General features: G+C 50.9%; 1 protein-coding gene across 13 annotated transcripts in view; it reads left to right on the plus strand.

The window, feature by feature from the left end:
* The window catches only part of GRIK4 (glutamate ionotropic receptor kainate type subunit 4), a 489633-nt gene that overhangs the window by 34740 nt on the left and 439111 nt on the right, over positions 1-15782 (plus strand). The gene's annotated exons all lie outside the window — the stretch shown is intronic.

Consider the following 15782-nt stretch of genomic DNA (forward strand, 5'->3'; position numbering starts at 1 on the left):
TCTTAGGGAGGGACCATATATTACATGAGCTTGTCATCATTATTTTTTAATTAAAAGACAGCAACTGCCTAGTGTTTGATAAATTCAGGCCCCTCCCCATGGGTCTACTAATATGCTGAAATCTGGGTTTAATGTGCTGAATTTATTTTTTATAAGAATCTGTTATTGAACCTGCTCGGTGGAAAGAGCCTTGTTAAATCTTCAAGAACTCATTAGTGGGATAAATACGCCGGGTTCGAGGGGAGTCTGCAGCCCTGGGCTGCTGGGTACCTGCCATGGTGGGCAGGGCTGCCCGGCCTGGTGACTCACAGGGTGGCTGTGGGAGGGCACACATGGGAACTGTCGTCCACAGGGTGAATGACGCTGGGAGAATGCAGGCATGGGCACCCTGCCTAAAGCCTGTGTGTGACAGCCATCACCTGTTACTGGCGCTGCTAGGTGACTCAGCCCGAAGTGATTGCAGGCCTGCTGGACTCTGAGGCCCACGCTGTCTCCTTTGCACTGCCTGGCACCCGGGGGCTCTCTAAATGTGAAAATAGACACCATGTATGCCACACAATAAGTACTGGCTACAGCAGGAGTAGAGGAGAGGACTCAGTATCATGGATGCTCAGTGAGGGGTCTTGAATTCTGATCTGGGGGTGGAGTAGGCAAGGATGCCTGCAGGCTATGTGGGGAGAGGCTCACTTATGAAGTAGATTGTGCAAGTGGAGACGTGGGACAAAGAGGCAAGGGGACTGCAAGCAGAGTGGGGGCCCCAGCAAAGGTGTGGTGGCCTGGGGACAGGAGGTGTGGTCAGAGAAGGGCAGGGTGCCTTGCTCAGCCGGCCATCAGCTTGCAGGAGTGGGAGGAGATAAGGCTGTAGAGGCACCTTGTCCCCACAGCCTTGCGGAGGGATTCAGACTTTCTCTTCTAAGCACCAGGTTTTAAGAGCGTGAATGACATGACATGATCCTTTTGACATTTTGGGAAGAGACCTCTGATGGCAGCAGGGAGGATTTTCGAGAGGGAAGCTTTCTGCTACCTGTATGGGAGCTCCAGAGCAAACACCCCAGAGCAGAGGCACATGTGTCCATGGGACTACCTACCCTAGCTCCGAGACCTCTTCGTTTTACACAGAAAACCCTGAAGTCCAGAGAGGTGAAGTAATCCATTACACTCGCTCAGCAGACGGGGCCGAATCTGCAGGGGAGAGAGGGCTGTTTTGCACAGGAGAGCACTTCTGCTCAGGGGCACATGTTCCCCATGAGAGTCTGAGACCATACAGTGCCTGTCTGATATGTGGGGCTGGTGTGGACTCAGGCAGCCTTGGTCTAGCTCCAGACAGGTCCAGGACACAGTACCTCATGCATGACCAGAGCTCCTCTCTACCTGGCTACGTCATCCCAGGCAGCTGTGGGATCAAGGGGGCTCAGAAGGATACCTGTTTCCTGGCTGCTCATTTCTTTTTTTTTTTCTCTGAGACACAGTCTTGCTCTGTCACCCAGGCTAGAGTACAGTGACACGATCTTGGCTCACTGCAACGTCCACCTCCCGGGTTCAAGCAATTCTCCTGTTTCAGCCTCCTGAGCAGCTGGGCTTACAGGCATGTGCTACCATACCTGGCTAGTTTTTGTATTATTTTTTTTTTTTTTTTAGTGAAGATGGGATTTTACCTTGTTGGCCAGGCTAGTTTCAAACTCTTGACCTCATCATGCACCCACCTTGGCCTCCCAAAGTGCTGGGATTACAGGCGTGAGCCACCAAGCCTGGCCCTGGCTGTTCTTTAATAGAAGGAACATGTCCCCATGTGGTACTGTTAGGTGGTTGATGTGGACAGACACACACACTAGCAAAGAGTGAGCCCTTCATGGGGGTATGGGTGGCACTGGCACCTCTGTGCAGGCCCCTTGCCTATAAGAGGTGAGGGCAGAGTCAGGATGGGGAGGGGCACAGCGGGCACACCCTCCTGGACCCTGGCTGCTGCTCACAGCAGGGCCTGGGACAAGACAAATAGAGGCTGAGGGCGGGTGGTGGGCCGCTGGGAGATCTGGGGTGCAGAGAAGGAGCGGGAGAGGCAGGTGGCCATGGCAGTGAGGGGACCAAAGGGAACCTTTTAGGAGGACAGAGCTCCTAGGGACCAAGGAACCCACCGAACAGCCAGGCTGCTGCCAGCCTATGCAGCCCCTTTGCAGCTCTTAGAAAAAGGCTGCGCTGGATTTTGAGATGTGATTGCGAGGCAGACGGCAGCCTCAGCCATTTTGCTATCAGTAAATTACTCTTTATCATTTAAGCCAGTTTGAGTTGTGTTTTCTGTCACTTGCAAGGGGTTTGGTTTTAAGTGCAATGAAAAGCCATTAAAGGAATTTGAGCAGAGGGATGCCATGGTCTGATTTACATTTTAACAAGATCGCTGTGGCTGCTTGGTGGGGGATTGGGCTGCAGAGCGTCAAGAGTGGGAGTGGGAGGCTATTCAGGAGGCTGGGGGTGGTGGCACGGGGGGAAGAAGGGGCTTACACTCAGGGGTGGTAGCAGAGCAGATGCAACAGAGCTGGCACCTTTGGACCTGGCATCCCAGGCTGCTGCTGCTGCCACCCGGCTGAAAGGAAGAGGTGATCAAGGGTCTGGAGTGAGTGGAAGGAGGATGGGGCTGTTAGATGAGACTGAGTAGGAACCGGGGTTAGTAGGGTGGGGTGAGTTGAGGGGTGAGGTGGGGTTCTCCTTTGAGTTGATGCTGATTAGACAACTCAGCAGAGGGATGGCATCAGCAGGTGGATACCATCAGCCTCTTGGCCAGGTGAAGGGTCAGGGCTGGAGATATCTTCTGGGAGTCATCAGTGTTTAAGAGGAAAGGAAGAGGCAATTTAGGAGGGGGTACAGATATTGAGGAGGGCAGAGGATAGCATTCTGGGGTATGCAACATTAGAGTCAGGAGTGGCCGGGAGGGAGGCAAGCCAGGGGATGTGGCATCATCACAGACAGCAAAGAGGCCAGGTGAGTCCTGGGGCCCAGTGAGTCACATGGGAGAAGCGTACAGATGTGAGTGGAGGGTTTGGCAACAGTGAGGTGGTTCCTGGCGACCTGGATAAAAAGCCAGACTGGGGTGGTTGGAGAGTGAGCGGGAGGAGAGGAGTGGAGGACTGGGACAGACTGTTGGGAGTGCTGTGCACAGGAGCAGCTGCACAGAGCGGGGCTGGATGGGCATGCAGGGCCGAGCAGGGTCTTTTATTTATAAGGGCAGGAGACAGAGGAGCATGCAGGAGTGCACAGTGAGGGAAATGATCTAGTGTGGGGGACACAGGGAAACTCGGAACAGAGGTGTGACTTCCAGAATGAAGGCCTTGAGAAGGTCAGGGGCTGGGATTCATGAGACAAATGGCTTGGCCTCTGATGGGAGCAGGAACACTTCTCCCACCATACATGAAGGGAGAGCAGAGACCATGAGACCAGAGTGAGGCAAGCCGGTAGATTTGGTGGTTAACGAGTTCCTGTTTGCTTATGTATGTTTTCATCCCTGATCCCTGGCTCATAACTCCATAGCCCTTGTTACCGTAAACAGAACTCTCTGTCTCTGACCTTCTCCTGCCCTCTTTTCACCTGCCCAAGGCAAGACTCTGATCTGACTGTGGGTCATGAAACCCTCATTCTAGAGTGGGTCCCTCATACGCAGGAGGAAGGAATGCTGCACAGAGAGGCCAAGAAGAATTTGAACAGGCAGGTTTTCTGCATGTAGATCATGCTTTTCGTCCAATTAAATTTTTACATGGTTGTTGGCTGGGCGTGGCGGCTCAGGCCTGTAATCTCAGTGCTTTGGGAGGCCCAGGTGGACGGATTGCTTGAGGCCAGGAGTTCAAGACCAGCCTGGCCAATGTAGTAAAACCCCATCTCTACGAAAAATATAAAAATTAGCCAGGCTTGATGGTGGGCATCTGTAATCCCAACTGCTCTGGAAGCTGAGGCAGGAGAATCTATTGAACCTGGGAGGCAGAGGTTGCAGTGAGCTGAGATTGAGCCACTGCACTCCAGCCTGGGAGACAGAGTGAGACAGTTAAAAAAAAAATTGTACGTGGTTGACAATCACATCTATTCAATGAAGTTTCCATAAAAGGCCCAGGAGGACTGGGTTCTGGAAGCTTCTGGATAGCTGAACACGCAGAGGTTCCTGGAGGGTAGCACCTGGGGGAGGGCATGGAAGCCCTGCAGCCCTTCCCCCATACCCCGGCCTACACATCTCTTCATCTGTATCCTTTGTAATATCCTTTAGAATAAACTGTAAACATAAGTAAGTGTCTTCCTGAGTTCTATGAGCCACTCCAGCAAATTAATCAAACTCAAAGAGGAGGTAGTGCGAATCTCAATTTGAAGCTAGGTGGTCACAGTTTCATGGGGCCTGGCTGGCAGTCTTGGGACTGAGCCCTCACCCAGTGGGATCTGAGTTTAGCTCCAGGTAGACAGTGTTGAAGTTGAATTAGAGGACACCCGTTGGTGTCTCCTGCAGAGCCGATTGCTTGGTGGTGGGGAGAACCCCCCACATTTGGTCACAGAAGTCTTCTGTGTTGGGGATTGTTGGGATGGAGAGCAGAGGAAAAACAGTTTGAGGGTTTTCCCCAACACCTTGTTTTCCGATGGACGGATGGATGGACAGAGAAAGGCAATGAGCCGAGGGTGCGGGGGAGGCTGAGGCGCAGGGAAAAGCATACCATGGCATGCTGAGGGAGTCAAATGACAACGTTGCTGCATCTGTAGGAAGGGCACAGGGCACTGCTGAGGGCCTGGCTAGAGCTTGTGGTTAGAAGTTGAAAATGTAAGGAGTCAAACTGACTGTGTCGTTTTCTCCAGGAATGTTCAGTTGCTGGTGCAGGCGTGGAGAGGGCAGATAGCTGGGTTTAGCTGGACTTCGGATTTAGCCAGGAGAGTAAAAAATAAGGGAGAGGCCAGGCACGGTGGCTCATGCCTGTCCTGTAATCCCAGCACTTTGGGAGGCCGAGGCGGGTGGATCACCTGAGGTCAGGAGTTTGAGACAAGCCTGGCCAACATGGTAAAACCCCGTCTCTACTAAAAATACAAATTTAGCCAGGTGTGGTGGTGGATGCCTGTAATCCCAGCTATTCAGGAGGCCAAGGCAGGAGAATCGCTTGAACCAGGGAGGCACAGGTTGCAGTGAGCCGAGATCACACCATTGCAGTCTAGCCTGGGCGACAGAGCAAGACTCCGTCTTAAAAGAAAAAAAATCGGTGGGGGGGAGAAAGGAGCAAAGGATTGGGGTTATCTACAAAGGAGAGATTCAAGTGGGCTGTAATTATGCAGCTCCAAGTAACTTCTAGATAGAAAAGACGCTGAATGTAAAGATTTGGGGCCATCAGCCTGTAGGTAGTAGGTAAAGAGTTTCAATGAACTTGCCTAATGACTGTGTGTGGAGTGACAAGGAATAGGGCCAGTGGTGAAACTCTGAGAGTCAGTGTGGAAGGTCCAGGACAGGAGCCTTCTGAAGAGACAGGTGAGCAGGAGGAAACCAGGAGATGTGGCACTGGGGTCATCCAGAGGAAGGAAGAGTGGGAGGAGCTGCTAGCCCTGTCACATGCTCCCAGGAAGTCACAGAAGGCTGGGATCTATCATTCCAAAGCCACTGTTGACCAAGGGGAGACATTTTCACAGGAGAAGTGGGGATTGGGCTAGAGTGAAGAAGGAAAGGGAGGGTGTGGAGAGAGAGGGGATCAGAAGGGATTAAGAGTCTCTGAACTTGCAGGAACTTGACCTGGGCCTGGAAAAATGAGAAACTGGTTCATTTTCCAAGAGGCTGTAGGGAAAAGAAGGTTTGACCTGAACTTGGGGGTTATATTTGGTAACCAGCAAACAGCACTTGGCCTCCTCGGGCCTGGAGCTGTGAGCAGAGAGAGCCCTGCTGGCCTGGGGAGGGAAGGAGAAGTTAAAAGGGGTTAGGGAGCAGGCCAGGAGTGCGGACTGCAGTACTGCTGGACGCAGATCAAGCCCAGGAACTGTAAATTGCCTGCCTGTATGTCACTTGTGCCCTGAGATGTCTCTCTCCAGAGTAGAGAGTGCCCTCTCAATGGTGAAAGAGTGGAGGGGGGCAGAGGGGGACTGGGAAGGTTCAAGTCACAGTGTCAAGGTCAGGCTTTAAAACAGGAAAGCCTCCTGAGACTTGGCAGGGTTTTTAAAAAACAAAACAGAGAAGCCACTTTGGAGGTTGGTACAGATGACACGAAGATGGATTTGAGGACACTTACGGATGATGCCCCCACCCATTCACATCCCCACCACAGCATCTACAATAGCCCTGTGCTGTGGGCACCCATAGGGCTGCATGAGTGAGAGAAAGGCAGATGAATATATGAAGTTTGAGAACTGGAGTTGAGTCCAAATGGGAACAGCAAAAATGTCTGTTAAGTCTACAGATGAGTTTCTGAGCCCAGGATATCATCGGTAGAGATGGTTTATGTTCTCAAACCGCCCTGCATAGGTGCTGGTGGCAATTAATTATCCTTAGCCAGGAAAGCCCTTGCAGCATCTTCTGGCATGGTAAGTGCGGGGTGAGGGGGTCAGGCCTCATTGTTGGATGACAATGTCTCTCAACCTGCAGCCCCTGCATGGGCTCCTGCCTCGACTTAGGTTTTGTTTTCCTACGACTTTCTCTCCACACTCCCCAAACCAGTGAGTGGTATGAAGTCAAGGGGAGAGGTTTGGCTTCCTTTTCCTTCCAGTCTCTCTCTCTCTCTCTTTTTGAGACGGGGGCTTGCTCTGTTGCCCAGGGTGGAGTGCAGTGGCGCCATCTCGGCTCACTGCAACCTCCGCCTCCCGGGTTCAAGTGATTCTCTTGCCTCAGCCTCCTGACCAGCTGGGATTACAGGTGTGCGCCACCACACCCTACTAATTTTTGTATTTTTAGTAGAGACAGGGTTTCACTATGTTGGCCATGCTGATCTCTTGACCTCAGGTGATCTGCCCACCTTGGCCTCCCAAAGTGCTGGGATTACAGGCATGAGCCACCTCACCTGGCCCCTTCCAGTCTCTTGAGAGTCAGTTGGAGAATTCGTGTGCATCCGTTCCCCTCCTTCCAAATGCGGAATGTCTGCCCCGCGTGGCGGGTGTGGTGAGGATGGCACTGGAGGAGGAAGGGAGGAGGGGGCCACAATCAGCTCCCACATAGGCATCTTGGAAAGGTAGTCCACTCGAGTCCACAGAAGCTGGTTGCCTCTGAAGCCTGTGAGGCATGAGAAGGCACTCTGCAGCCCAAGACCACAGGCTGCTGCCCAGATGTCCTCTGGGCCATGCACACGTGGGCCACCATGTGATCCATCTTTTCTATGACTTCAGGCTTACCTCCCACAAATGGAGACGGCAGACCCCAGAAAGCCCTATGCTGTTTGCTGACTGTTCGAATGCAAAGCCCAGCAAGTGGCTTGTTGTTTATGCATTAGGTCTGGGAGCTCTCATTACTGGGTGGTGAACCAGAAGCCACTGTGAGGCCGCAGGGCCAGATGAGAAGTGGAAGCGTGGCTCTGGAGCTGACACAGCAGGCATAGGTCTGGCTTTTGTTTCTCCAAGTCTGATTTGCATCGAGCTTGCTAAAAAAGCTTTCTACCAGGCTGCTTATGTACTCGCCGAGCCAACACTCACACACTTTCCTCTTCACTCAAAATCGCTCTGGGGCTGAGGCTGCTGCCAGATGCACACAGCGGGCATCCTCACCCTCACAGCCCACCTGCCTCTCCTGACCTACCCACTTCTGGGCAGTTTCTTATTCGGCAAATGGGACTGAGACGCATCCAGTGCCCAGGTGGTGAGGTGGAGGAGCGGTGAGGAGAGGTCTGCCCTCCCTCTGCCCAGGGCCCTTTTGACTTCTCGGGAAAGCTGTGAGTGGCACAAAGTTTGCAAATTCCTTTTACTTCGTCCTTGTCCTCAGAGGTCTTGGGACTTCTTCCCACCGTCATTATTGATACCCCTGCCACCAAGCATCATGGCCATGCTGGGGCATGGGAGCAACAGAAACTGCCTTGCTTTGGATGTGACAGCTGGGGCAACGCCCATATTGACAGAGGCACTTCTCAGGATGGACGGGTCATATTTCTAATGGTTTACTCACATGTTGACTGGTGGCTACTTGAAACCAGTTCTTCTCATGGAAATACATTTTCAGAAGGTGGCAAGGTTGCCATGCCAGCACACAGAGCGCTGTCTAATGTGGGCTGGAGGAAGTGATCAGCTGGCAGGGAGGGCAGGTCCAGGTCAAGGTTTACATAGAGGAGGAGATGGTGAAGAGTGTGGGTAAGCCTGGGGGAGGAAGCATCAGTGTCCCTGGGCCCCGTCACAGCCGGTCCAGGAGGGAATTCATGCAGGCATGCATTCATTCATAAGTCCTTTCTTTATTTCACACCCCATTTCCAATTCCTCAGTCTTATTTGTTGTGCCCTCAAAAAATACCTCAAATCTAACCACTTGTCTCCTTCTGCTCACCCCCATCCTCATCCAGACCACCCATCCTCTCTCCACTCACCCAGTCTGTTTTTTACATCACAGCCAGAATAAAGGTTTTAGAGTGCAAGTCAGATCAAGTCATTCCGCAAGGATAACTCCACATGCATCCTGGAGGCAGCAGCTACCCGCCCCCCCCACCCCAGTCACTGCCACTCACCTCCTGCCACTCCAGAGGGGTGCATTTAGGGTTTCTTGGGCGCACCTGCGTTCTTTTGGATCAGTCCGGTTTCCTTTCAGCCCACCTGATCTCTCTCAGGTCACAGGTTCCTCAACATTCTGGGTAACACCTGTCTTGGGAATGGGTTTAACCCCTGTCCTTTGCTTTTGGTGGAAAAAAAATGCACCCTCCTGTCACCTCTTGCATATACACAAGAGGAACACGTTTTTAAAACTGTGCTCCATAGGTTCATAATTACAGTAATCCATCTCCTCTCCGCTCCTTCCTTAATTGTGACTGGCAGTCACGTCCCCGCCCCCTGTGTCAGTTGAGCTCAACTCTGCGCTGAGCCTCTCATTCCTCCTCATTAGTCACTCTCCTTCCCCTCGCCTTGCCACCCTTACCTGGGTCCCGGCCTTCCTCCTGCTGACGGGCAGCTGCTTGCCTCTCTTCTTGGTGTGCGCTAACATTCCTGTTGAGCTGCTTCATCCCATCTCCTTCTGCCCACAGAAGGCACCGACCTCTGGCTCCTGCTGCAAAGCTGGCCTAACTGAGGCTTGTTACCCTGACTCAGGGCAGGCGGCTTGTCCTTGGAGTCTGCTTGATGGCGGCATTCAGGGACTCGGAGCTGATTGTCTTTCTTTTGTGGCTCCATTAGTGCATTGGAGGACTGGATGGAATTCAGAAGGAGCCCCTCCCTTGCCTCTCCTGTGCCCCCACCCTTCAAGAACTCTCATGTTCGGCACAACGTCCCCTCCCTCTACCTGCAGTCTTTCTGCTGCATGCTCTAGTTCTGCTGCCTTGGGGGAAGAAAACGGTACCTCCCACCGTCCAGTCTCCTCTCAGGCTGCGCCTGCCCTGGCTGCTGCTGTCCGGCCCACTGCAGCCTCTTCTCTTGACCACTTGTTTATAGTTTCCCAGCCTCTCCTGCTGTCTGGGTGATGAGAGTACCCAGCCAAGACAATCTGAATTAATTTTGCAAGTAAAATTTCATCAGACGACCTATCAAGCGCTTCCCTAAATCAAGACATATTACATCTCGTGTGTGCCCTGAGCCCATTCATCATGTTAAGTCAGCCCCTGAAATACCAGCCAGGCTGAGGCTGAAAATGAGCAGCATTGTTGTCTAAGCTGGAAGGGGTCTTCTTTATCCCCTGATTTGCCACGAGAGAGGCTTCTGTCCGCTCTTTTGCTTGTGATAACATCAAGAAGTCATCCACAGTGGTCCTTAGAGTCAGAGTCAAGGGACCTGAAACAGAATTCCTGTTTTGACACTAGCTGTGCAACTTTGAGCAAGTTATATAGCTTCTCTGAGCCTCAGTTTTCTTATGTGTAAAATGGAAATAATGTCTACCTGAGAGGGCTGTTACCAGGTTAAATGAGATGAACTGACACGAAGTGTCTGTACTGTAGTAGGTGCTCTATAACATGAGCTCCTTTTCCCCTGTATGAAGTAAGTTAAAACCCTCTGGCTGGGCGTGGTGGCTCATGCCTGTAATCCCAGCACTTTGGGAGGCCAAGGCAGGTGGATCACAAGGTCAGGAGATGGAGACCATCCTGGTGATGGTGAAACCCCGTCTTTACTAAAAATACAAAAAAAATTAGCTGGGCATGGTGGTGTGTGCCTGAAGTCCAAGCTACTTGGGAGGCTGAGGCAGGAGAATTGCTTGAACTTGGGAGGTGGTAGTTGCAGTGAGCTGAGATCATGCCACTGCACTCCAGCCTGGGTGACAGAGCAAGACTTGGTCTCAAAACAAAAAACAAACAAAACCCCCTTCACAGATGTGTTTATTCTGACAGTCATACTGATAAAGAAGCTTTTTTTTTGGTCTGAAATGGAGTCTTACTCTGTGCCAGGCTGGAGTACAATGGCACCATTTCAGCTCACTGCTGTAACCTCCGACTCTCTGGTTCAAGTGATTCTCCTGCCTCAGCCTCCCGAGTAGCTGGGATTACAGGCACGCACCACCAAGCCAGCTAATTTTTGTATTTTTAGTAGAGACGAGGTTTCACCACGTTGGTCAGGATAGTCTCCATCTCCTGACCTTGTAATCCACCTGCCTTGGCCTCCCAGAGTGCTGGGATTACAGGCGTGAGCCACTGCGCCCGGCTAAGAAGCATTTATACACAATATAAATGATGGGAAATCAACAAGTGAGTAGATTACATACAAGTAACAATTGCATGTACTTAGTTTTTAGAGAGGGTTGGAGGCATTTTTGGTTCACGTTCAATGTGAGCAGGAGTTTCCACCTTCGGGACATGATATGGGTTGCATAGGTTGGTCCCTCTCTTGTGTCTTCCTCTTTTTCTTGCTCTGGCTCATTACCAGTAATGTTGGTTTTACAGAGGCTGCTGAGATCCTTGATAAGGCCTCACCATGGTGATGCTGAAGGGCACTCAAATTTTTGCCGTGTTTACTTTTCCCTTCACATTCCCTGGCAGCAGCTGACCACAGCCATTTAGGACCAGGCCGGGGGAGATGGAGAAGCTGGATGTTGGCTGCTGACAACTTGGACCCTTTCTTGAGAAGCCCAGGAATGGTGACCTGTGTGGCACAGCAGAGGCCTGCTGAGGCTACTAGGTGGCAGTTTGTCCCTAAGCTTGGCTTCAAAGAAGCTGGGGAAGTGAGATCCCCGGCTCCGCAGGACTAGCTTTGGAGGGGTCCCAGGCTCCCTCGCTTCACCTGCTCTCTTGGCTTGGGCTCGTGGGCACCAGCACTCTGGCGACAACCATCCTTTGTTGGGTCCTTACCCATGCTGGGCACTGAGCAGAGTGGGCCAGACAGAACCTATTCCTGTCCACCAGGGACTCCTAGACCTGACCAGCTGGATATTTCATCACATACTGGAATTTGTATTTCAGCTGGCATCTCAGTAGAATGTAAATTACTCCTTTCATCACCAAAACATTAAAAAAAATATTTTGGCCACTTTAATGAAATATTTCTATGTAAATGGACATAAGAAAAGTATGACTCATATGCACGCCCTCCGAAATAGCATGCACAGGACTCAGTTTGATCCTTTTTTCATTACTCAGGGTCATTATTATAAACACCAGCTAGTACCCTGTGCACTAACAGACACCCCAGGGACAAGTAGGAGATTCTGTTTTCCCACACACCAAGTGGCCCAAGACTGCCGACTGCTTGAGTTCTTTATCAGCTTTTTATGTTTTCCTCTTCTTTTTATTAGTTGCCTTTTACTTTTGCCAGAATGCCTGCCTTTTCTGTGTTCAGCCTTTAGTGCACATTAACTGTATCCGCATTGCACCAGCAGTGAGAGGAGGCAGGCTCGGAGGGAGGCCTGAGGGTCTCTCTGGTTCGTTCTGAGGTCTTTTGGTTTCCTTGTGTATCTCAGGAGAAAGGCGAGTCCCTAGGCCAGTGACATTCCTGTACTCCTGTGTTGGTGCTGCATTGTTTGGAAAATATGCCCAGTTTTGCAAGCAGATTTTTTTTTTTTTGAGACGGAGTTTCACTTTCTTGCCCAGGCTGGAGTGCAGTGTCGTGATCTCGGATCACTGCCACCTCTGCCTCTGGCGTTCAAGGGATTCTTGCGCCTCAGCCTCCAAAATGGCTGGGATTGCAGGCATGTACCACCATGCTCGGCTAATTTTTTTTTTTTTTTTGGTATTTTTTGTAGAGACAGTGTTTCACTATGTTGTCCAGGCTGGTCTCAAACTCCTGACCTCAAGCGATCTGCCCGCCTTGGCCTTCCAAAGTGCTGGGATTACAGGAGTGAGCCACCGCACCTGGCCTCCAAGCAGATTTAAGATCATGATAGACGGGGGAACTAGTCCCACATTTGTAATGCTGGCCACACAGCAGTGCTCTGGGTGTAGCAGGGACCCTACACAGTGTCCCCATTGAATTCATCAATGAGTCTCCTTCACAATGATATATAGAATTAAATTGGGCCGGGGTGGTGGCTCACACCTGTAATCCCAGCACTTTGGGAGGCCAACGTGAGCAGATCACAAGGTCAGGAGACTGGGGCCAACATGGTGAAACCCCCCATCTCTACGAAAAAATATATATATATATAAAATTTAGCTGGGTGTGGGGGTGCATGCCTGTAATCCCAGCTACTCTGGAGACTGAGGCAGGAGAATTGCTTTAACTGGGGAGGTAGAGATTGCAGTGAGCTGAGATCACCCCACTGCATTCCAGCCTGGTGACAGAGACACACTCCATCTCACAATAAAAAAAAGAATTAAATTGAATATAGTATGTGTATTTGGTATACATATGTGTGTATATGGTATACATAAACTAATATACAAGTATGGGAAGAAAGAGTGTTTCCATCAGGCACACACAAGAGACAGTATGATGGTAAGAGTCAAATTGGGGTTCTAATTTCAGCCCCTCCGTTCATTAGTTGGTTAGTCTTAGATCACTCGGGGCCTCAGTTTCCTCATCTATAAAATGGGATAATTATAGTGGCTACCTCATTGGGTTGTGAGGATTAAATGAGATCATGGCTGTTAAAATTGCTTAGCACAGTATCTGGCACATAGTAAGCATTCAGTGATGTTGATGACAGTAATTTTTTTTTTTAATTTTTATTTTGAGACAAAGTCTCTCTCTGTCACCAGGCTGGAATGCAGTGGGGTGATCGCAGCTCACTGCAACTTCCACCTCCTGGGTTCAAGCAATTCTCCTGCCTCAGCCTCCCAAGTAGCTGGGACTGTAGGCACACACCACCATGCTCAGCTAATTTTTGTATTTTTAGTAGAGATGGGGTTTCACTGTGTTGGCCAGGATGGTCTCGATCTTTTGACTTTGTGATCCACTCTTGTCAGCCTTTCAAAGTGTTGGGATTACAGGCGTGAGCCAGCACACCTGGCCAATGACAATAATTAAAAAGCTTTAACGTTTGCTTCGGTGGAAGGGTGGTGGGGATGGTATGATCTCGTAGGGGATTTTCTGTGGGTTCTTCTTGTCTGCCAAGGATTTTATCTTCCTCCTTTTCCACTTCCACGCCTCTGGGAAGATCTTTATTTGGCCTCAGCCTTAGATGGATATTAATGTGAAAATGTTAGGGCTGGAGATTTCCACAGCCTTTGAATAATAGACATTTGGAAAATTAAATATTTCTGTCAAGTGTACCATAAATCTTGGCTGTTTAGGAAGGTGAGAAATTAAAATTGCAAGACAGCCAGGGAGGGAGTGAGCCTGTCCAGTCCCCTGATGTGTGGTCTTCGGGTGAGGAGGGGTGGGTGGGAGGGGAGGTGGGACAGGAGCGGGCCCTGGGTTCAGGGGCAGCCAGGGGATGGTGGGTTGCAGCGGGTTATCAGCCTGACTGACTTTGAAATCCAAAAGGTTTTGATGGAGCGCTTCTCCCTCGAGTTCTAGAATATAGCTCTGCATGGAGGCGCCTGCTGCTGGGCTTTGAGCCTTCCTCTCGCTTCTCTCCTTCATGCTTCCGCCTCCCTTCCTGCACACCCACCAGCTAGGCCTCTGCCTGGGAAGAAGCAACCTGGCGTTGGTGACAGGCAGCACTGTAGGTTCCTTCTGCTGCTGGAGAGCCACTCAGGGACTAGGGGGGCCTAGTTGGGGTCTCTCTAGAATTCCCTGTAGGCATACCCCAACTCCAGCAAAGGCAAAAGCAATGAGAGGATCTCATATATAGAAAGAGTGTCCTAGGCCACACCTGGGAGGGCAGCCCATGTATGCCTAGGGGTCAGGAAACAGCAAAGAGAAGGCGATATGGGTGAGGCCTCTTTACTATGACCTGATTCTGTCTTTCAGAAGAACCTGACCATCCCCACATCCTCCTTGTTCTCCTCCAAACCCCAAGATGACCTAGAAGCTTGAAGCCACCTTCAGTCTTAGCTGTTTCTTTTTCCTGCCTTCTCCTCCAGTCACACCAGGATCTGACTCCTGACTGCCGCACTCTGCACATCTGATGACGGGAGTGTGACTTGGTCAGCAGTTCTTTGTGGCCTACTTGGAAAGGGTGCCAGATAAAGCAAAGAATATCCAGGGGGCTATGGCCAAGGTGGCCATAGGGTGAAGAGCCAAGAAGGATGTGGCGTTCTTCCTCTTATCACCAAGGGGTGAAGAGCCCCAGAAGGATGTGGCATCCTTCCTCTCATCATTCATGAGCCCAACAATTAGGAGGCAGTGGTTAGAATGTGCCAGATGGGTTGACACTGAGAGAATACACACAGTAAGGGGAGAGTCTGCTCACCATGGGCTAGGCCCTGTGCTAAGTCCTTTAGACACATTAATTCACCTAACTCCAACAGCCTTAAGATAGTACCATTATCCATTTTAATAAGGAAACTGTGATTCAGAGAAATTAAGTGACATCACAGATGGAAAAGCTAAGACTCCAACTGACATTTGACTAACTCCAAACCTGAGGCTTTTAATCATTTGCCAATAAGATCTTGTGGAAAAATCAACAGGGACCCAGGCAGGCCTTGCCCCTAAGAAGCTCACAGTCTAGTGAAGGAGCAGATAAGTATATCTGGGAGGGTAACTCAGTCTTAGATGGATGGCAGGGAGCTGGGGAGGGCTTCTTGGAGGAGAAGATGCCTGGAAGGTTGTGTAGGAGCCAGCCAGAGGAAGAAGGGGAGTTAGGGTATTGTGAGGCTGGTGGGGGCTGGGGAAGAGCTTGCACATACACAGAAGTAAGTGAGGACCTGTGTTTGGGTCATGGCAAGCAGGCTGGAGCCAGGGTGCAAGGGGAGAGAAGAAGCTGGAGACGTGACAGTGATCAGGTCATGGGGGGCCTGGTATACCAGGCTAAGGATGCCAGGAAATGGCTGGGGAGATTTATACAAAAGGGAAGAGGTTGAGATCTTCTGGTGGTGGTAGGGCAGTGTTGGTGAGAAATGAGTGCAGCTTGGACTAATTTGAGACTTTCTAGAAGGTGGAACCCAAAAGACTTGGTGATGATTGGGCATTGGGGTGTCATGTGTGGAGAAGGGTGAAGCCAGGTCAGGGGATCAGAATGGGCAGCCAGCCCTCAAATATGCAGGGTGCAACTGCCTGGTGGCAGTGGGGGACCCCATTTTGGACTTCTGTGGAAGCACGATGACCACTGGGCTGTGGATGCATGTGACTGCCACGATGTCAGTCATGCAGGCAGGCACCCAGCTACCGGAAAGGGGATGGTGAAGTGTGCCTTTCCACCTCACC

This window comes from Callithrix jacchus, chromosome 10 (genome assembly GCF_049354715.1).
Source record: "Callithrix jacchus isolate 240 chromosome 10, calJac240_pri, whole genome shotgun sequence".
In the NCBI taxonomy this organism is placed as follows: Eukaryota; Metazoa; Chordata; class Mammalia; order Primates; family Cebidae; genus Callithrix; species Callithrix jacchus.